Source organism: Camellia sinensis, chromosome 7, assembly GCF_055761805.1.
Source record: "Camellia sinensis isolate YWXY chromosome 7, ASM5576180v1, whole genome shotgun sequence".
Taxonomy (NCBI): domain Eukaryota; kingdom Viridiplantae; phylum Streptophyta; class Magnoliopsida; order Ericales; family Theaceae; genus Camellia; species Camellia sinensis.
Genome location: NC_138967.1, coordinates 56,933,322 through 56,956,945, shown reverse-complemented (window position 1 = coordinate 56,956,945; position 23,624 = coordinate 56,933,322). Strand labels below are relative to the sequence as shown.

General features: G+C 44.2%; 1 long non-coding RNA gene across 1 annotated transcript; it reads left to right on the top strand.

Moving 5' to 3' along the window:
• The first annotated feature begins 22,000 nt into the window (after positions 1–22,000).
• On the top strand, positions 22,001–22,931 carry LOC145794664 (uncharacterized). Its single transcript, XR_014334597.1, has 3 exons — positions 22,001–22,153; positions 22,407–22,568; positions 22,655–22,931. It is a non-coding gene; the product is annotated as an uncharacterized LOC145794664 (long non-coding RNA).
• The last annotated feature ends 693 nt before the right edge of the window (positions 22,932–23,624 follow it).

Below are 23,624 nucleotides of genomic sequence, written 5' to 3'. Positions count from 1 at the left end.
TAAACTGGAACTCCCCTGAATGAACCGTACATACAATATCATCTGGTTACGATAGATCATAATAAAGTAAACTATGATTCAGTCTATGCATATTTGAACAAATGCAGTTAAATAAACAAGCTTTAAACAAAGCAAATGCAGTTAAATAAACAAGCTTTAAACAAAGCAAATGTGCTCACACAATAATAATAAAAACAACTCTTTTTATATTTTTCACTTTCTCTTTATACCCAAGAACTTCGATTAATACTAGAAATATAATAATAAAAAAAAAACAAAATAAGGCTAAATAAACAGCAAAAGGAAACAAATAAAACTAAATTCACCAATGGTCGGCCGGGCCTCACCAATGCACGGCTGGACCTTGACACAGACGGTCAGCCTTCGGAAGCGACAACGGGGCGAATCAGTAAAACCGATACCCGAGAGTTTATAAACACAAAAAAACCCCTCTTTCTCACATAGCCTAGGTTGAAAAACAACCCTCTCCCTCTCTAAACTCCCTCTCTCTCTAAATTTTCACTCCCCTTGAGTTACCCAACAATCCTTGCAAAAGTTTTCCTTAAAACCCTCTTGATCCTCCATCTTTTCAACCGATTAAAAATTGTTTTGGTTTGAAGTTCATGTTTTCTCTTTGATTTCTCTCTCTTTTTCCCATGTTGCTCACATTCCTTCTATCCCCTTTTGATTTTCCACAATTTCTTCGCTTTCTCTCTCTTAGGGTTTGGAATTTAGGATTTCACCTATTTTCAATCATCCCTTTCACTTTTCTTCACTTTTTGCATGGCTAGTGACGAGGTCCCCATTCCCGACCCCACTGTAGGTATTGGTGCTGCCCTTAGTGCAGACATGGAGGCAGAGGAAGCTACGGCATTGGTTCCTCTTGTCGAGAGGCCTTTTGATGCGGCCACATACCAGTCGTGTATACATGTGCCAACCCCTGGCAGCATCTTGAGATTCGAGGGCTTCATTCTCGGGCTAGATGAGGATACTATATTGTGGAAGCCCATGGAGCATATATCTGCCGACGCTTCCACGGTGCATGACCTTTCCGCTCATTTTATTTTCAATTTTACCTTGCACATATGTTGAATGCTGGACTTGATGAACAAGCCACTTATCTCTGCTGTACATGTATTGATAAAACTTCAATTGATAGGTGATCGCCAGAAGGATAGGTGGCTACGGCTTTATATCCGGCCCCGACGTTGGTACGAGCAGCTTCCCGCAGAGGACCGTACTATGGTAGATGCTGCTGGCATTGGGCTCTTTTGCTCCGGGCTCATACAGATAATGGCCGACTCTTGGCTTTACGGGGCCGTGGTAGAGAGATGGTGGGATACCACCAACTCATTTCACTTCTCTTCTACTAGGGAGATGACACTGACCCCTGTAGATGCCTCATTTTTTACGGCTCTTCAAGACTTGGATGTTCTTGCAGGTACGTCCGATGATAATCCTGATTGCTCGCCAAACGCTCAAAGTCCTCAGCAGAATGCCACCGGTTTGAGTTTTCCAAGCCCTGCATCCTTTATGTCTCCTTTTTGGACCATGTCTTGGTCTCTCTTCCTTACAGTCTTTGGTGGCTTGCTGGCCATCTATTAGGCCTGCTGGCCAGGGCTTTTGGCCTGCTGGCCATTGATGTGCCTTGCCAACCATCAATGATGCCTTGCCAGCCATCACTGATGGTCGGCCAGCCACTAGTGTTTCCTGTAGATATTTTGTGATATTTTGTGCCAGCTGTTCACACAGATTCATGCATCTTCCTATATGTGTATGGCTGGATGTTTATGAGGGAGATTTTTTTTTTCTATATATAGGACCTTTCTCTCTCTAATGTGTGGGGGTTAGAAAAATTTGAGACAAAAATTTTCTTTGTCTCTCTCTCTTGCAAAATTGTGTGAATTTGCCTAGTTTTTCTACACTTTTGCCTACATCTCCTAAACCAAATCCTCTCACCTTTGAGCTGAGATTCCTTGGGGCCTTCTTAGAGCCCTTGAAGGTGGTTTTGGCTTGCACTTGTGCTTAAAAGTGTTCCTTGCTTCAAAAGGTAGAATACTAGTCTTGTTAGCTTGCTTTTAATACTTGTTTTCCTATATTTTTTCATTGTTTTGAGGTCGGTTTTGTACTGTAAAAAGCTCTATTTTTTGTGGTTTAAAAGTGTTGGTTGAGGCCATTTTTGGTTAAAGGGTAGCTCACCATTCTTGCATCTTGATTCTTAAAGTTTTTGTGCCTTTATTCATCACTTTCAAATCAAATTTTTTAGGCCTTCAAACCACTGAATTTTAGAGGTTTTTTTCAATGGTAAAAAACTTATTTAGAAGTCCAAAATTGGAAGGGTTAGCCTCCCCTCCTTGTGTCGTGTTTGCATGCCTAGTTAGCCCCATGTAATAGCTTAATGTTTAGCTTTTTGTGGCTTAAGTCCAACATGTTTTAGCCTCTGAAATAACCTGTTTTGGCTCTTTTTTGGGCTGGTTAGTTCGTTTGAGGCTTGTTTTGCATAATTGTAGTGTTAATTCCTTCATTAGCTTGGTGTTTTAAGGCTTTACACGTCATTGGTGTGACTTGGTTGCATGTTTTTTTTAGTGCTTTGATCACTTAATTTCAGCACCTAAATCTCTGCAATCTCCCTTAATTCTTCACTCTTTTGTTTTGCTTTGAAAGTGGTTTCAAACCACTTGTTTGCCTTAAGTGTCAAATGGAGGTGCTACACCTAATGGTTTAATCCCTTAGGGGGTTCATTACCAACAATGTAATGCCTCTTTCATGCACAAAGCAACTTGAGGTTTGAACCTTCTTTCCATTAGAAGACACTCTACATTTGGACAAATTGATTAAAGGAATGATTTGGTAATTAAAATGAGTAAACAAAATTGGCAAATAAAAGAGGCAATATAAGCATTCTTTGTGTTGCATTGCATGTGTTCAAGCTGGACGTTAGTTTGAACACAAGGAAAATAGCACGTTTCATACTCAAAATGATGAAATGTGCCATTTCCTTAGTCTCCATTGCCCTTGATCATGCATGATAGGGTGATGGTCATTCGAGTCTTATTCGTGCATTTATCGAAATTGTACAACTTGGATCTTTGACCATCATGCAATGAAATTGCTTGGTTGGTGGTTTTGGATCCAAAAGTGTCACTCCTTTGAGATATTGAGAGGATAATGAGGGATATAGTACAAACAAATCCTTGGAAAAACCCTCTTTTTGCTCTGTTTATACTCTGCTGCAGCATGGTGATCCAGTGCATCAGTGGTTAGCAGGGCACCATCCATGGCCGGCAGTGCACTATTGATGGCCGGCAGTACACCTTTTTGGCCTGCAGATGGCCGGCAGGCCACTGATGTAAACCTCAGGAAAGATTTGGTAAGGTGAAGCAGAAAGGTTCTGGAAATGTTCAGCTCTGCAAACAAAGACTTTCGAGAGCAAAACAGAGGTCTTTTCGAGCGACAATCAAGCATGTGCATCTTCTACTTCCTGAGGCGGAGTAGTGGCAGCATAGTTTATTGTCTTACATGCTTAGTTCGTGTGCATTTGTGTTGTAAATTAATTAATTAGTTTACTAGTTAGTTAAAGTGTAATAATTAGTAATTAGCTTAGCTAGTTATTCATTTGGCTTGTAATAATTAGTCTAATTAGCTTAATTAGATTAGCTTCGCTTAACTTAGCTTAGCTTAGCATAACTCTTATTCATTCGGACCCTCCTTTGCGAGGGCACAGTGTTGTAATAAGTATACGTGCATGGTTAGATTAGGGACATATTTCAAATTACCATATCGCATGCTTGCATCCATTCATTAGTATTGCATGCACCGAGGCTCGACGCATCATTCAAACTGCATTTCTATTTCAATATCTTATTTGAATACTTGCTTATTCACATGTTATCGAATTGTTTCATATGCTATATTAGTAGCCGAGCCTATTAATTGCATATTGCATGTGTTGCATTAGGCATCTTGTATAGTTAGGAATCATGCATATTTTTCTAACTCGTGTTTTCTTAGCATAGAGTACTAGGTGAGTTTTAATGCTTTAGCATACTCCCATGAATGTAAATGTTGCGATGTCTAGCATGCTTACCATGAGGCTATGTGCTTAAATGCTAAATTGTTTGAATGCATGTGGATGAAGGCTTGTTGTTTGAATTAGAACGATTCAACGAATGTGCGTTTTAAGCCCACTTTGTTGAGTGGCAAATCAGTTTTAAGCCCACTATGTTTGGTGGCAAATTCTCAAACTTTAAGCCCACTTGAGGTGGCAAATTCAAACCCCTTTCACAAAACAAACATGAGTTAAATTGTTCTAAATTGAGCAAACTAGTCTATACTTGCTTCTGCGCATCACATAGTAAAACTAGCTTAATAAACCAGAATAAGAACACATAATGTTTATAAAAAATCATATCATGATTAGTAGAGGCCGATCTTTGATCGGGCAAGCGGGGGTGCTCAATTCATGACCTTCCCCTCTTGTAGCAAAGTTCCCGAGCCGAGGCAACTTTGGTGATGATGGACATGTGGCCTTTGACACGAGTTAGGGTTTCCTAAATTTCCCCAAAACAAAAAATATTTAGGTGGCGACTTTGTATCTGGCAAAGTAGTCCAATTTTGGCATTATTTGATTCAAAATTGATTTTTCAAAAAGATTCGCCGGATTTGGACTCTTTGGTGTTTATCAATTTCATATTGCACTTATGAGATTAGATTCAGAACCACGAGAGTCCGAACTGTAGGGCTTCTTTCAACCTTCCGAAAGGGGGTGCAAAAAAGGTGAGCCACAACCCCGTATGACTTCGCGATGTTGACCGGTTTGTGCGTTGGGGTTGGCGGCCTAGTCCCTTTCGATCTAGATATGACTTAGTGGAGAGATGCATAGCTCCAACTTCTCAGGGTGATCCCAGACACTACCAGCCACGGCATGGTGCGCTACAACTGGTTCTTGGAGCACTTCTCTGGCACACAGCCCGCCACTGTAGACGAGATTGCCCAGTACGCCCGCGGCTTCCTCATATATCTTTTCGGTACTACCCTATTTGCGAACAAGGAAAATACCGTGGGATTATATATTCTTGGGTCTTTGGTACACCTTCCTTAGGTGACGGAGTACGACTGGGTGGCGCAGGTTTGGCCACCCTATACTGCTACATGAGCTCCATCTCCTGCTGCAAGGGAGATTCACTTGGCAGCTATAGGAGGGTTTGGGAGGTACACCCTACGCTCACCTTTCTGACATGCTTTAAATTCTGTTCACTGTTGCATTTCTTGCTCATCTAATCTATTTTCTTACGTCATCTGTTTGCCTTTGGTTTACAGCTTTGGATCAACACATATTTCACTTCGTTGGCTCCAGTTCTAGTGTGGCCGATCGAGTTGTCTGTATCCCGCTCTTGGTACTACGACTCGCGGTTCGAGCGATGTCGCCTTGTAGTTCGCACCTTCCCATATTTTCGCTGCTTCTTTGACACTATCACCGCAGATCAGGTATTACACTGTTTTCCACACTATATGGTCACCCTTATACTATTGTACTATACCATATTGTCATTCTCATACTGCACTGACTTCCGACACTGCGCTAATTCTGACATTGTACTGCCATTCTACATCGCACTAATATCTGACACTGCACTGATTTTCTCGTACTACACTGATATTTGACACGGTACTGGTTTTCTTAGGTTGATTGGCACCCTTGGGCAAGTATTCCCCAAGTGTCGAGGGTGACCTACACTGCTACCTAGCATGCTTCCACGATGAGGATCCTGTTCGAGAGCCCTTTTAGTCGGGCATACTACCTGGGAGAGAGATTTATCCGCCAGATGCGGGAACTTGCTGACCCTAATATTCCACATCCTCCTTCTCCCGGCATGAGGGTGGTAGATGATTTACAGGATGGTCTTGAGCTCGACCTCTTGATGATAGGTGAGAAGGTTGCTGCTGCTCCTACCGTTGGGGCTGGCGATGCGCCCATTAGAGGTGCCCCTGCCGATGCTCCCATTCTTGGATTGCCTATGATACCACCGAGATTGTATACATGCGTCCAGATGGAGTGATCGAGTAGATCCCACTTGAGCCCATCGAGGAGAGGGACCACAGACTTGTGTTTTCCCGTGGCATTGAGCAGGTACAGTTTTTTTTATGCTAGTCCATGCTGCACTTTAGCTTATTCTCAGCTATTATTGTTCACTGTTCAATTACTTCTATCTTCTTTTCTCAATTTCTGTTCTTTTGCAAATTCCTCGGGCATATGGTGACGAGCTCCTTCAGACGATCGACCGACTACTCATCATGGTACAAAGGAGGCAGACTACCTTAACCACTCATGGAATCGATGTACATTATGTGTATAGCCTGCTGTCGTTGTCATACTGTACACTTCTGATCACCCTTACTGATATCTGATATCTTTTTCAGCATGAGCCGGCGTCGGGGCCTAGTGAGAGGTCGAGGAGGCGCCAATCGGGGGAGAGGTTGAGTGAGGCAGCGCTCACATTCCGAGGAGTCTTTTGACTAATCCACGACCCCTGAGGATGCGAAAGAGGAGATTGACCTGTAGTCAAGCAACCCTGGCAATGACAGCGATGCACCTCCTCGGCAGCCGAGGAGGAAGAGAGCGAGGATGGGCTACTAATGACGATGATCATTTTGCTTTTATTTTTCTTTTACTTTCGTTTTGTTATGTAGTTATAAAACTAGCTTCAGATAGACCTTTTGTTTTTCAAAAACTTTTTTTTTTCTTTTGGTTATGTAAAACGATGATCGGGGTTGGGCCCGCCAGTTATGATAGGCAAGTTTTGTTGAATGATCTCTTCGCATAATATGATGAACTGCATTACCCTTGCATTTTTAACCTTCGGAACTATGAATGCTTTGCTCGTGAATTGATTCATGAATCGGATAATGACTTACAACCAGCTAAAACACAAAATTCAACTTGACAGTAGAAAAATGAAATGAAAACAACTCGAAAAAGCTAACGAACACTTGGTACAATCAAAACAAAACTCAATAGTAAAGTTGAAGTCCATCCGAACAAAGGTCAACTTTCTCTGCAACAAATCTACACTGGGCCAGCATCAAGACTCGGCTCGGCTTCACTGATGCACGGCCGGCTATCACTGATGCACGGCCAGCCATCTGTGTGATATTGGTCAATGTTGTCCAGCTGTCATGCTCAGCTCCTTTTCAGACTCTATAAACAATGCTCCCATGCTGTTTTTCTGGAAAACTCACAAGTCCTTGATATTTTTCTCCCAAAATGCAGATATTATTTGCCAGCAGGCTTCGAGACTAGAGAGTCACCTTGGATGGCTTGAAAAAGGTGAATTTTTGTGGCTTCGTCTTAAATGCCCTTTTTCCTTGAAGCCGCACTTCTCTTTGCTTTCCATTCCTCCATGCTGCAGTTCTATGTTGGAACCCAATCACACATGTCATTAGCTTCGAAGGACAAAAAATATGCCCAACAATTGAAGAATTTTAGGCATTAATGGAATCCCAGCGCGATGAGGAAATCATTCTTCAGCGTCGTTTTGGCCACATCCAAGCTTTGTGACGGATGTGTGGGCTCACTCAACACATGGCTCAATCCTTGGTCCACAACGGAGAGCTAGATATTCCCAGTCTGATTCATCAATTTTTCGAGGTTGGTGATCACAGCGATCTCCTTTGGCGGAGTTGTCGACAACACGCCCTTTGCATGTGTATGCTGGCACATTTCCTCATTGTGCCTAGTTTTGGCGGGTCTAGCATTTGGATAATTGAAGTGGCCCAAGGTTTGAAAAAGGGCAAGAGTTGTATCAACTTGGTGCTGGCTGAGACTTTGATGGGCCTAAACGCCTTCCATCGGTGAGAGACTACCAAATTCGTAGGGAGTCCACTACTTCTTTAGTTAATGTTTCCCACCCTTTCTCATATGTGTTTCTCACATCCCTCGGCACTCATGCTCTGTTTTTCTCTCAAAGCCCTTTTCTCACTTTTCTCTCAACGTACATCTCTCTATTCTTTAATTCTTTCCTAGGTGTGGATTATGGACAAGCTGAAAGTAGTGGACTCTTGCCCTGCATACTCATTTCGAGCATACTTGTTCCACCAATAGCTAGTGGATATCCTGTATGAGGGATGGTGTTGCCATTGGATGTGCAATAGGTCTGCTACTGACATTGCTTGGCGTTGCCCCTGGCTTAATCTGCTCAAAATGAGCTACAGCATGACTCGACAACCTGGCATTCAGCTGATTGACCTTACACACTGTGTATTCTACTTTCCGTTCCGGTTCAGACGTCAGCTCGAGCATGATCAGACTTGCCCAGAGGAGGGGGTAGAGTACCCGGTTTCATTTCCCATCAGAGGTGCACGTTTGGCTAGGTACCTCATTACCTAGAGGATGAGATAGCTTTTGGTCGCTGCCCCTAATTTCAGTTGAGCCCTTTCTGGCGAATTCCTGGCTTGGCTCGAGGATGAGGCACAAACTAGGCCCACTTTAGCATTAGAAGCTTCCACAAGCACAAGTAGGGGACGTAGAAGCACCTGACTCATCTATGCCCCTAGTTTATTGCTTTGATCTTTACTTTTCAAGTTTTATGAATGTAATAAAAGCAACTTTGATTTGTATCGAGAGTTGGAGAACTTTGTATTGAAATCAATGAAATTAAAGTTATGAGCACTGAAAATTTTCCTTTTGGTCCAAAAATGGTCCAATTTGTAAAAGATAAAATTTGAACAAAATCAACTTTTATCAAAACTTTTCAAAATCATTTTTGATAAAGATCACCACTTGACACGAATGGAGTCAATCCATAAGATGTACAAACCCGAATCCAAAGATCACAAATTGCCCATTTGACTGAAAAACACTGCTCAGCACTGTAAACAGCTCCTCTCAGAGTAAAGATCACAACCGAACTCAAGGTAAAGAATAGACAAAGATGACTTGATCAGCACATGGACAAGATGGTTGAGTTGGAGGTGTTTACGGCCAAACTTCAGAATGAAGTTGCCTACGTATCCCGAAGATGGGAATCAGGCCTTACATAGTTTGGTTGGGGTTCACTCGAGTATTAACACTATCCTTTTGCACTCTAACTTTTGCCAAAGCCACCCTTTAGGGTTTTTAACCTTGCACGCTCAATTTTTCTTTATTTCCAATTGTTTTGTGTTCTAACTTTTGCCTAGGTCGTCCTTTCGGGTTTTCGGCCTAGCGAGCCTCTCAAGGACAGTATTTCTTCAACTTGTCCATGTTGATTTGTTGGGAAAATTCTAGGTCATCCAATTCCATGAGAATAACAGCTCCACCCGACCAGATAATTTTGATGATGTAAGGACCAGTCCAATTGGGTCTGAACTTGCCCCTAGGGTCATGGATGGGAGTTTGGTTGTCTTTCAGCACCAAATCCCCTTCTTTGAGATTCGGGGACTTAACCTTCTTGTTATAAGCCCTAGCAATCCTGCGTTGATAACCCTGAACATGGTACAATGCTTTCAGCCTTCTCTCATCAAACAACATCAGTCTTTCGAACCTGCTCTGCTGCCAGTCTGCTTCTGCTATTTGACACCCAGCCATAACTTGCAGTGACGGGACTTCTATTTCGATTGGCAGAACAACTTCCATCCCATAGACAAGAGAATAAGGAGTTGCCCTGTTGACGTCCGGATTGAAGTTCTATAGCCCCAGTGTGCGAATGGCAATTTGCCTAGCTAGTCCCTGTAGGTCCCAACCATCTTCTGCAAAATATGCTTGATGTTCTTTTTGGTGGCATCAATAGCTCCGTTGGTTTGCGGTGGGTATGTAGATGACTTATGAAAAGCCACATTGTATTTTTCCAACAAGCCTATCACTTCTTTCTTGAAATGGGAGCCATTATCAAAAATGATCTCGTTTGGAACCCTATATCGACAAATGATGTTGTGTCGGATGAAATTAGAAACATGTATTGCTTTCAACACTGCATAGGACTACGCTTCCACCCACATCATGAAGTAATCAATTTCCACCAGAATGTATTCATGTCCATTTGACCCTTTCAATGTGACTGCGCCGATGACGTCAATTCCCCAGACTGAGAAAGGCCATGGTGAAGTCATGTTGTGTAGTTTTGACGGCAGGATGTTCATACGATTAGCATGTATTTGGCATTTGTGGCATTGCCGAACAAAACAAATACAATCCTCCTCCATGGTAGACCAGTAGTAACCTTGCTTGAGAATCTTTCGGGCTAACAATACTCCGTTCATATGCGCTCTGCACTCTCCCCCATGGATGGCCTCCATTAGACGCTTTGATTCCTCTGTATCGACACACAACTTGTGCATTCCCAGATGACCTCTCTTGTACAGTTTACCTCCACAGATGATAAATTGAGTGGCCATCTGCCGTATTGCCCTTTTATCTTTGTCATTTTCCCCTGGTGGATAAACCTCCTTTTCCAAGAAGTTCTAGATATCATAGTACCAAGGGTTGTGATCTTGTGCTCCATCTATTGCGGCAAAAGTCTCATAGGCCGGCGTATACCTCCACTCAGTGATGATCGAATGCATCTGGACTCTAAGCAAAATGTCTATCATAGATGATAAAGTTGATAAGTGTAGACACCCCATTTTTGACCGACCTCAAGACTTTGATGTCATCGTTTGTGCCCTTGGTGATTACGCATGTTTGTGCTCATTTTGAGTTTCCGGAGCTTTTAGTTGAGTGCCTTGTCTCGGGACCTCTTAACTCTCTTCTTTGGTTTGTTTTTGGCCCATGCCTTGGTTTCTTTGCCTGGAGGGAGAGAGAGGCCTGTAGGCTACTTTTTGTAGCTGTAGGCTACTTTTCCCTCTTGTAGACCACTTACAGTGGCTGGTAGGCTAGTTTCCGAAGCTTTCGGCTAAGTGCCTTGTCTTGGTGCCTCTTAGCTCTCTTCCTTTTGGTTGGTTTTTGGACCATACCTTGTTACCCCTTGCCTGGAGGGAGGGGAGGGCTTGTCGGCCACTTTTTGCAGTTGTAGGCCACTTTCTCCTCCTATAGGCCACTTGAAGTGGCCTACGGCCATTTTTCTATTTTTTTAGATATTTTTGGTGCCAGCTATGCCAGTTGTTAGGCACAGAATGCATCCTCCCCATGTAGAGAGGGATTTGAGCAAGCTTTGTCTTGCATTTCTATAAAAAGGGAGGTGCCTCCTCCTTCTCAAGGGTTCAGAATTTTGAGAAGGAAAATTTGGCTCTCTCTAGAATTCTCTCCCTCTCTCTATATATTATGCTCTATAGAGCTTGAAAATGAGTGTTCTTGCCATATTTGCACACAACCCTCTTAGCCTAACATCTTGACCTTGGAGCTGAGATCCCATAAGGGTGTTATTGCTATGCTTCAAGGGTGACTCCCATATCCTCTGTAAAGCTTTACTTTCATTGCTTATTTGGCCATCCTTGCATGATGTTTTAGGCCTAACTTGCAACTACAAAAACCTTTGTTTTTAAGTGTTAAAAATGGTTGTTTGAGGCCTTGCTTGAGTTAGGGGTGGTCTACCCCCTTTTGTGGCTTGTTTTGCTTTGCTATGAGCTACCTTTTAAAGCCTTCGAGATCACCTTTGTTTTCCTTTTCACCACTCACCACTGAATTCCAGAGGAATTTCAGTGGTGGAAAGTGTGTTTTGGGACCCAAAATAGGTGGGGGTGGTCCCCCCCCATTTGTACCTTGTTTGCATGTGTTGATGGCCTACCAAATGAGCATGTGTTTCTACTTCTTTGTGGCTTTGTTCAAGCATATTTTTGTGACTTTTTAGACCTGCTATGACTCTATTTTGGGCTGGTTTGGTCACCTCTTGCATGCTTCATGTACTTATAGTGCAATCCTACTTGCTAGCCTAGCATGCTTCATGATTTAGCCTATTATTCTCGCATGTATTGGCTTCCCTCCAGCATGTTTTTGGTGTTATTTTGACGTGCTTTAGCTCTGATTTTGGTTGGTGAGGTCACCTCTTGCTTGGTTTTTGTGCTTGTAGTGCAATCTCACTCATTAGCCTCGCATGCTTAGTGTTTTGGCCTATTGTTCTAGCTTGTTTTAACTCTATTTTAGCTTGCTTTTGACCTTCATTTAGCATACTTAAACTCTGTTCCAAGTGATCTTGGTCATGCATGGCATGCCTTGTAGGGCTATAGTGTAATTGGCTTTGCTAGACTTGTGTTTTGAGACCCCTAGCATGTCTTATTTGTGATGTTTGTGTGATATGACATCATTTGGTATGTAATTTCAAAGCATAAACATCTATCATACTCTCATGTTTATCACTCTTTCATTGTGTTTTAGAGTTATGCTTTATGCTTTGTTTGTGAGCCAATGAATGAGTATGCTTCGCTTGCCTTTTGAGACTATGTTTTAGCACGATTTTGGCCACTGGTTTAGCATGCCTCAACTCTGTTTTGAGTAGTTTGGGTCATATGGAACTTGTTATGCATGGTTGTAGTGCAAAAGCCTTGACTAGCCTAATGATTCAAGGTCCTTAGGATGCTATGCTTGTGTTTTTTATATGGTTTGGCATCATTTCACACATGATTTCAGTGCATATAGTGTAGTCACACTCTCACATTTGTCACTTCTTCATTATGTTTGAGAGTTGTGCTTTTATGCCTTGTTCATGGGCCAATGCATGAGCATGCATTTCTTGCCTTTCTTGCTACCATCTCAGCATATTTTGGCCACTATTTTGGCATGCATGAGGTTTGTTTAGGGCTGGTTTAGTCCTTTGAGCATTGTGTTGCATGGTTCTAGTGTTATGCTCCTTGCTAGCTTCAATGCCTTCGACTCTGAGTATGTCTTGCATGCATCGTTTTTGTGTTTCGATGTCATTTAGCATCCTATTTTAGTGCTGAAATGTATACCATTGCATACCATCTTTCATTTGTTGTATCACTTTGAAAGAGGTCTTAAGCCCTTTGTTGGTTTGAGCACGAAATTGAGGCGTTCATGCCTAATGGTTTTAGCCTTCTCTTGAGGGTTTGTACTAACCAATGGCATGATGCCTCTTTCATGCTCAAGAAGCTTGTGGCTTGGTCTGTCTTTCCCATTAGAGGACTTCACACTTTTGGACTTAACCGGTTAAATGACTTATCGGTAATCTAAAGTGAGTAAACAAAATGAATCAAAGTAAAAACATGACAAGATAACATGTTTGAGTTGCATTACATGTGTTTGGATCAGACGTTAATCCAAACACGAGAAACGAGGGGCGTTTCATACTCAGAGTGATGAAACGTGCCTCATTTCTTGATCGCCGTCCCCCTTTATTGTGCATGATAGGGTGGAGGCCTCTTGAGTCTTTTGTGTTGTTTGTGCATTCATTGATTTGTACAAACTTGACTTCTCGGCCATCGTGCATTGTCATGCTCGGTTGGTGGCTCAAGAGTCGAGTACCACACTCCTTTGAGTTTGAGAAATAATGAGGAGTGTGGTTGTACACACATACCCTGCAAATACCTTGCCTTGCCCCTTTTGTACTCTGTTTGCAGCAAAATTGGAGTGTGTAGGAGCAAGTGGCCTACAACCCCTTTAAGTGGCCGACAGTTCTCAGGCTCAAAGGTGGTCTAAAGTTGTTCTGGTTCTGGAGCAGAAACAACCTGGAGATTGGTTCGATGTTCAAGAATCAAGGCGAATGCAAACAGAGGCAACCGTTGGCAAGGCGACGGATTTCCGGGAGGACGCAACCGAGCATGCATGTCTCCCTCCCTTCGAGGCCATTTTAACTACTTTGCTTAGCTAGTTAGTTTACCGATTTTGTAACTAATTAGTTAATGTGCTTGGCTAATGTAATTCATTTTGGTAATATTTAGCTAACTTAAAATTGTTCCTTAATTTCAAGTCTTGTGTTATAATATTTAATTAGTTAGAATAGTTAATTAGTTTTGTTCTATAATTAGTAGCTTAATTAGCGTAGCTAGTTAGCTTATTTATTCAAACCCTCCTTCGAGAGGGCAAATGTTGTAATAAGTGTGCGTGTGTGTGTGCATGTCTTCCAACCCCACGTTTTTCTCCCTTTTATTTATCTGCTTTCAGTGGTTAGTTTTAGGGCATTCTTCCATTAGCATACCTTATGCTTGCATGTTTGCATTCATTCATTCGTCTTGCATGCACTTGTAGACGTCCCCGAATGCCCCGGGAGGACGAGTCCCGTTCTGTTCATTTGGGGTTACTACAGTTCAGACTCGACTTGTGTCACGGTTCTTAATCTGAACCAAAGAGTCCAAACCTGGCAAATCGTTTTGAGAAACAGATTTTTGAAAAAGTAGTGCCAAACATGGACTGCTTTGCCAGATACAGAGTCGCCACCTAAATATTTTAAAATGGGGGAATTTAGGAAACCCTGACTCGGTGCCGAAGGCCACATGTCCGTCATCACCGGAGTTGTCTCGACTCGGGAGCTTGGGTACGATCGGGGAAGGTCAGCTATGAGCACCCCCTTTTGCCCGGTCCGAAGACCGGCCTCTACTAACCGTGATATCCGTATTTGAAAACTTTATGTGTTCTTATTCCGTTTATTAGCTTAGAATTACTATGTTATGCGCACAGCAAACAAGTATAGACTAGATTGCCTAATTTGGAAATAAACATTGCATATCCGTTCGGTTTGAAAATGCTTTGGAATTTGCTACTCGCAAGTAGGCTAAAATACGGATTTCAACGAGTTTTTCCAACTCAAACAATCCAACCTTCACCCACAGGCATTCAAAACAGTTTAACACATAAGCATCTAGCCACTTGTTAAGCATGCTGTCATGGCAATATTCACACTCATGTGATATGCTAAAGCGGAAATACTTACATAGTACTCCGTGCCAAAACAAAGAACTTGTTAGCAAACATGCATGATCCAAGTCCATGTTAAGTGCCTCATGCGTCGCATACAAAATGTCGCTAAGATAGGCTCGGCTAATCCTAGACATGTCATGTGAAAATGCACAATTATCACATATTCAATTTTTGATTTGAAAAACATATGCGGTTAGCATGATGTACCGAGCCTAATGCATGTAATACAAATGCATGGATGCACGCATGCATAGCATAAGGTATGCTGAATTTAAACATGCCCTAATCTACCACCGTAAGCAGGTAAATAAAAGGGAAGAAAGAAGTGGGGTTTGGAAGACATACATACCACCCACACACACTTATTACAGATTTACCCTCACTCGGAGGGACCGAATAAATATTACAAATTAATTAACTACGCAAGCTAATTAATATTACAAATTAACTAATTTAATTAACAAATTAAATTAATTAATTAAAGCAGGAAAACGCCTCGGGAAGCGTGCCACCGTGCATGGGCTGCCTCTGTTTTCCTTCCTTTCCTCCTCTGGAGGCTGTCAAAGCCTCAGGACTGATCCCTTGGACAGAGAGGATCACCACCGGCTGATTGAAATTGCCACCGGCAGTGTGGTTTGGCCATCGGCACAAAATTGAATCTGTCGGCAGAGAAAATGGTGCCGGTCGGCACATTACACTGCCGGTCGGCAGAGTATTCCTGCAGAACCTGCAACTCACAGTAACAGAGGGCAAAACAAAGCATGGCAACACAATTCAAGGCATGTATGCACCAACCATCCCCCTTATCATTGTAATGACTCAAAGGGACACGTGCCTTGGTTCTCGGACCACCAATCACGCATTTCCATGCATGATGGCCCAAGGAACCAAGTGTGCAACTTTGATTTCAAATGCGTGCAAACCAATCAAACAAATTAGGGCTAATTCCTATCACCATTTCAAGGAACAAGGCATGCATGCAAGATGCAGTGCAACCTAGGCATACAAGCTAAGGATGCAACATGGCATGGCAATTAACTTATGCAAGCATACAAGCATGCATATGACAATGCAAATAAATGGAAAGATGGACTTATACATGAATTAGGCAGCTCTAAAATAGACCTAAAACAGTGGCCAATGTGCTAAAAAGTGAGGGCTAAATGGCATGCACACACACATGCACATAAGGATCAACACTTAAGCATAAATCAAACAACATTCAAGCACACTTGAAAGAGGGAATCATGGACAATTAGCATGCATTATAAGCTTTGAAATCATGCAAATACATGGCGTCAAACCAAGCAACAAATCAAGCCAAGCATGCACCAAACATGGTCTAAATACTTGAGGCAAATCATGAAGCTTTGAAGCATGTTTTATCACAACAAACATGGCATGCATTAAGCAACCTAAAACAGGTTTTTAGCACATAACACAAGGCCCAAAAGACCACTTAGATGGCATCTAGATGGTTCAAACACAAAGGCATACACAATGGCCAAAACATGGGGCATGCAACACATGCTTATGAGGCATTAAAGATGCATGCAAGGCAATCAAGCAAGCATGGAAATGGGACTGAAATAACATATAAAGTGACCCCAAATCACCAAAACAATGCAAAGATGGCATGCTACACATGCACATACTCAAGGCCAACAAGCCCAAATACAAAGGAGCTATGTCAAGCATGCAAAGATCAACCCTAACGACTATGGACAGAGCTAAAACATGTCAAGATAAGCACATAATCTTCACAAGACTAAGCCTAAAACATGCTCCAACAAAGGCTAACAACCTAGAACATGTTAAGGCACAAATAAGGCATTACATGGCAACTATGCTAAACATGCATGGAGTTCCAAAACCAACTTGAAATCATGTTATATTATGGATATATAAGCATGAAAAACAAACCAAACATGCTCAACACACACTCAAGCATAGGCTTCCTTGAGAGGCCAAAATATGCCCTTTTCAAGGACAACAAGGAGAGGGGGTGGCCCTCTCCTTCTTGGGACTTCAAAGCATCATCACCAGTGGTGAAGAGACCTCAACACCAAAATCCCGGAGCTAACACAAAATGGCTCAAAATGAGGCCTTTTGAGGCCTAAGGGTGGTCAACAACCCTCAAACAACAAAACACTCTTAATAAACAATAAAGAGGGCCTAAAAACAGAACTTTTTTATGTTATACAACAAGCACAAAAACAGCTCTAAGATAGGTATAAAATCAAAGCAAAAATGGGGGAAAAAGGGACTAGTTTCTTACCCTTGTAGTCCTCTTCAACAATGGTGCTCCAATGGCCTTCTTGAGCTTGAATCTAACACCAAAATCTCAAAACACACTCTTTGGAACCTCAGCTCCAAGAGGAAGGTGAAACACTAGGTGTTTGTGTGCAATAGTGAGACACAAAACACCTAGTGTGCAAATAAGAGGGAAAGAGAGATAGAGAGTGTATATCTAACCCTAACCCTAGAAAAACCAGAGCTTGGTCTCTATTTTCCTCCCTCAAAAATGTCTAAAAGCTCTTTTTTTCCTTAGAGAGAGCTTCTCTCTATATGCCTCTTGTAAAGCTTACAAGACAAGCTTTGCAAGAGGGAGATCCCTCCATAAGCAATACAGCTGTCTAAAAATATCTGCAAAAGCAGATGAACAGCAATCGGCCGGCCAAAAATGTCATCTTGGCCAAAAATAGTGCCGGTCGGCAACAAATAGTGCCGACCGGCAACAAAGAGTGCCGGCCGGCAAACTATATTGCCGGTGGCAGCAAAAACCAGCCGGTGGCATCTAGCCACTGCCGGTGATGGGTGGGGATGGTCTACAAGCCCCACCCTACCTCTCAAAGGCAAGATGCAAGTGTTTGGTGCAAAACCAGACACTAAACGGTCGAATTCGGGGATCCTGAGGCATGGCGCGCGAGCCGAGACCTCCGGGAACTCCAAACGAACACAAACATGGATAATCACCGAGTGTTCAAACGGTGACGTCCAAGTCTTGAGGACGGTCAAAAATGGGGTGTCTACAGTTGCCCCTCTTTGACAGAACTCGAAAGTCATAACAATGACGGGAGTGAATGTCAAAGCCCAGAGACGACCCATTTTTGACAAGGCCGAAGACTCAGACAAACATACAAGACAAATAAGATATGCGCCCGAAGGCAGGGGCAAAATGCAAGACAATGCACGAAGCCGAGCATAACTTATGATCATGCAAAGAAAGCTGTAATGAAGCAAACATGCGACAATTTTAAGCTAGCATACCAAACTACACTACAATGCAGAAAGGATGTAAGAGAATTATGGAATTCTCAATACGTCTCACTCGGGAGATACAATACCTGTGCGGCTCGTCTGGTTGCACCAGCTGCGAATGAACCGTACATACAATATCGTGCCTGCAAAGAAAACAAACTTAACAGGTACAATATTGTTAGCAATATGCATGACAATGCAAGAATAGTGTACTCGAAATGCGTGACAGCGCAAAGCAAGTGGGGAGCATAACAATGCTTGCGAAAATACAAACATGTAAATGAAGCATGCGGTCTACGCAGGCAACGAAATTGATCATAAGCATGCGGTCTACGCAGGTGATGATATTTAACGAACATGCGGTCTACGCAGTCAAAGCATGCGGTCTACGCAGGTAATGAAATTGATAATGCGGTCTACGCGATCAAGACATGCGGTCTACGCAGGTAATGAGATTTGAATAAGCATGCGGTCTACGCAGTCAAAACATGCGGTCTACGCAGGTAATGAAATTGATAAATCATGCGGTCTACGCAAGCAAAACATGCGGTCTACGCAGGTATTGAAATTAAACATGCGGTCTACGCAATCAAAACATGCGGTCTACGCAGGTAATGGAATTAAACATGCGGTCTACGTAATCAAAACATGCGGTCTACGCAGGTAATGGAATAAAACATGCGGTCTACGCAATCAAAACATGCGGTCTACGCAGGTATTGGAATTAACAAGTATGCGGTCTACGCAAGCAAAACATGCGGTCTACGCAGGTAATGGAATTAAACATGCGGTCTACGCAAGCAAAACATGCGGTCTACGCAATCAAGACATGCGGTCTACGCAGGTAATGAAATTAAACATGCGGTCTACGCAATCAAAACATGCGGTCTACGCAGGTAATGGAATTAAACATGCGGTCTACGCAAGTAAGACATGCGGTCTACGCAGGTAATGGGATTAAGCATGCGGTCTACGCAATCAAAACATGCGGTCTACGCAAGTAATGGGATTAAGCATGCGGTCTACGCAATCAAAACATGCGGTCTACGCAAGTATTAGAATTAACAAGTATGCGGTCTACGCAAGCAAAACATGCGGTCTACGCAGGTAATGGAATTAAACATGCGGTCTACGCAAGCAAAACATGCGGTCTACGCAGGTAATGGAATTAAACATGCGGTCTACGCAAGCAGAACATGCGGTCTACGCAGGTGATGAAACTGAACATGTGGTCTACGCAATCAAAACATGCGGTCTACGCAAGCAAAACATGCGGTCTACGCAATCAAGACATGCGGTCTACGCAGGTAATGAAATTAAACATGCGGTCTACGCAATCGAAACATGCGGTCTACGCAATCAAAACATGCGGTCTACGCAAGTAATGAAATTTAAACATGCGGTCTACGCAATCGAAACATGCGGTCTACGCAGGTGATGAAACTGAACATGCGGTCTACGCAATCAAGACATGCGATCTACGCAGGTAATGAAATTAAACATGCGGTCTACGCAAGTAAAGAATTAACATGCGGTCTACGCAAGTAAAAGATTGACATGCGGTCTACGCAAGTAAAGAATTGATTACAAACATGCGGTCTACGCAGGTAATGTAATTATCATGCATGACAATGCAAAATGCAATGAGATGCGCAAAACAGCGCGACAAAATGCAATGCACAAAACAGTGCGACAATTTGAAATGCACAAAACAGTGCGATGCGCAGAATCGCGCGAGGTTTGAAATGCACAAAACAGTGCAATGCGCAGAACAGCGCGAAATTTGAAATGCACAAAACAGTGCGATGCGCAGAACAGCGCGAGGTTTGAAATGCACAAAACAGTGCAATGCATGCCACATGGAATGTAAATGGGCTTAAATGCGCAACAACGCACGTATTCCAGAATGCATGACAATGCATGGAATGGAAATGCAATGATGATGCATGAGAAATGTGCACGACAATGCAAAGGGGTGCGTGTTGCAACGCATGTAACACGTGCATAACAATGCAAATGTGTGGCGCATGACAGCGCAATGTAATGCACCGAAGTAGTGTGATGAACTCGTGCAACACACATGGGGCAACTTTTGAATTTAAAAAGGATACAAAAAGGATACACCTTGCATGAATTCGAGTGCCACGCACTGGAGACACGGCCCGCGGTCAAAACGGAGGCCGGTTGAGCGTCGGAGATGCATTTTCTTGCACTTTCTTAAGCTAGGAAGACCAAAAACAACTCAAATGGCCTAAACAAGGCTGTGGGAACCCCACCGGCCGAAAGATGAGGCCACCGGTTGGCCATCGGCACAAAAACAATTCCATCGGCACAAAAAAGTGCCGGCCGGCACAAAACATTGCCGACCGGCAAACAGTTGCTGATGCGGGGCAGTTTTGACTTTTCACCTTGGGTGTTATAAAATAGGGCTTCAAGCCCTATTTCCTCATTTCTCTCACGCCGAAAACCTTTGCCCTCTCTCTCTAGAGTGTTTTTCTCTTCCCCATTTCTCCGTTTCTTCGCGTTCTACGGCCGTTTCGTCGTCGGATTCGCGTTTCTCTTCGCGTTTCGGACGTTTTCGACCGATCACTTTTTCATTTCGGTGCCTCGTTTGGCGTTCTCGCCTTTTCGGGGTTTGTTCCCCTCACTTTCCTCTTCATTTCCGTGCCCTTTCACATTTCGGCCTTCCCGGCCATTTCCGACCCTCTCGGGAGTTGACTTTTCAGTTGACTCTTCGTATTCCGGCTCAGTTTTCCTTTTCCGGCCATTTTCACACCACTCTCTTCATGGCGGACGACATTCCACGTGGTGGGACTCCCCCGGACCACGAGGTGGATCCCGGGGTCGAGCTCTTACCACTGAGCGAGCGCCCGTTCGACCCGGCGACCTACCGGCCGGCGATCCACGTTCTGCCCCCAGACGGCCTGCGTCAGTTCCGGAGCTTTGAGAGGTACGCGGCGCCTGAGCTACTACTACGCGAGCCTACCTCCCACCTTTCATTCGGCACTACCAAGGTAATTCTCTTCTTTCTGCTTTACTTTCTGCAATGTAGGATACAAAACTGCCATAGTTAGTTGTACTCTTTAACTGCTGAAATCTGATACACCATAGACCGTAGTTGACTGTAAACATACATACAACTGATATCTGCTTGAGAGTGACACGTGCACACACACTGCACTAGCCCTGAATCATCCAAACACACGGCACACACAGTATTTCATTGCATACACTGGCATCCAATATTTATCTGAATCTGTTAGATTTGCGCACACGCTACATCTGTTCTGGAACACCTAAACACGTTGACACAGCACACGTATTTTACTGTAAGCACACCGGCATCCGGTATTTGCCTGAATCTGACAAACTTGCATACATGCCATATCTGTCTTTTCAAAACTGCATGTTGAATATTGTCTTGCAATTGTTGTTTTCTGTTTGTAGGAGGGTTCCCATACCATTCGCGGGTATGGGAATACTGGTGCACGGGAGTGGTATGATGAGCTCCCTGATGCGGTCCAGCGCATCGTGGACCGAGCGGGCTTCGGTACCTTCTGCCGAGGGCTCTCCAGGTTGTCCACATGCAGACCTCTTCTTGCTGCTTTGGCAGAGAGGTTGTGGGACACCACCGATTCGTTCCACTTTTCTGCTGCAGGGGACATGACGATGACCCCTAATGACTTCTCGATGCTCACAGGCATCGGGGTAGGGGGGGATCCGATCCCTTTCGACACCGACATGGATGAGTGGACCGCCGCTCAGGTCCATTTACTGGGGGAGGCCCCACCACTAGCTCGTCCAGGTTTTGTGCGATACTCCTGGTTCGAGACACAGTTTAGGGTTCAGCCCGTTTTGGAGGAGGTGCAGATGACCCCAGAGGACGAGGAGAGGTATGCTCGCGGCTTCCTCATGTTCTTGTTCGGGACTACTATCTTCGCCGACCGGGCGAACACCGTGCCTCTCTGCCTTCTCAGCGCACTGGTGGACGTCCGGGATATTCTGCACTACGATTGGGGCGGCGCTGCTCTGGCCACCCTGTACGGATATATGAGCTCGGCTTCTCGTGGCAGCGGCCAGCTGCTTGGAGGTTACTGGCGGGCTTGGGAGGTACATTTCTTCTCCACTTTTTCATTCCCGTCTCGTACTTTCTGTACTCAGTACACTGCACACACTGTGGTCTGGTCTATACTTACTGTATACTGTACACACGGCACACACATACATTCTGCTTTACACTGACTGTACACTGTTCACACTGTACACTGCACACAATACAGAACACAACACACGGCTCTGCTATTTCTGCTTCATTCTGTATATCCTGCTTTATCCGATGGTCATACTGACATCTGTTTTACAGTTGTGGGTTTACGCCTACTTTCCTAGGCTTGCCCCCGTGCCAGTCGCGGAGCCTCCTCCGGCTGTCCCGTTCTCGAGTCGCTTCGACGGGAGATGCACCCGGCGACCACGGGAGACATTCGGCTTCTTCCGCCGATATTTTGACACCATCACCCCGGCCGAGGTATGCTTTACTTTCAGTTCATTTAGCTTCGCTTTCCCACTGCATATTTCAATAACAGTAGATAACAAACTGTCTGTCACTTTCAGATCACATGGCGGCCATGGGCCTCCTTGCCGTCGGCGATGCGGGGTCGGTTCCCTGGTGCTGAGGAGACCTCGCGTTTCCGGATCTTGCTAGAGGGTCCGGTCTGTCGGGCTTGGTACCTGGGGGAGCGTTTTCTACGCCAGACCCGTGGGTTACCTGAGCAGATAGTCCCGGCTCACCCTCCTGCAGAGATGAGGGAGACCGAGGGGCTTACCGCTGAGCAGCTGGATGATTACTCCATCGGCTGGGAGGAGGCCGGCTTCCGAGGCACCGGCGACTATCAGGAGTACGTGCGGACGTACCTGATGCGTCCCTTGAGCGGCCGTCGAGCAGAGAGGGCCAGGCCTGTAGCATCGACGGCTGGGGCCGGAGCGGGAGCAGGGGCTGGATCTTCGAGGAGGGCCCGGGTCCGTGGTAGGGGCGGAGTGCGGGGAGGACGAGGAGCTGGCTGGCCTACCCTGCCTGCTGTACTGACTTTCCAGGGGCAGGGTGGGTCGACCTATCAGATCCCCTTCGCCCCTCCACCGGCTGGTCACGAGTTCATTGACGTCCCCAACTTACCACCGGTATGTATCACTGCACTTCGTACAGTTATTCAATTCAGTTTACTTGATATTCCACAGAATACTAATGCATCTGATACCTTTGCAGGCTTCTTCTGAGTACACCCGTCAGTCGTTGGCGATGAATGCCTCGATGATGGGGATGCTCCAGCGGACATTTGACCTCCTAGCCGTCTACAACAAACCGGTATGTCCTTCTGACACTGGCCTGAAACCATTCATACACTGCTTTACATAATCTGATGCACGGCACGACACCTGATACACTGATCTCACAGTATCTGAACACTGCATACACTGCATTCTGCACCGTACCCTACACTGATAAACTGCTCACGGCATTCATACACTGTACTCACACTCTGCATTCCGTATTGCTAAACTGCTCACGGCATTCATACACTGCATT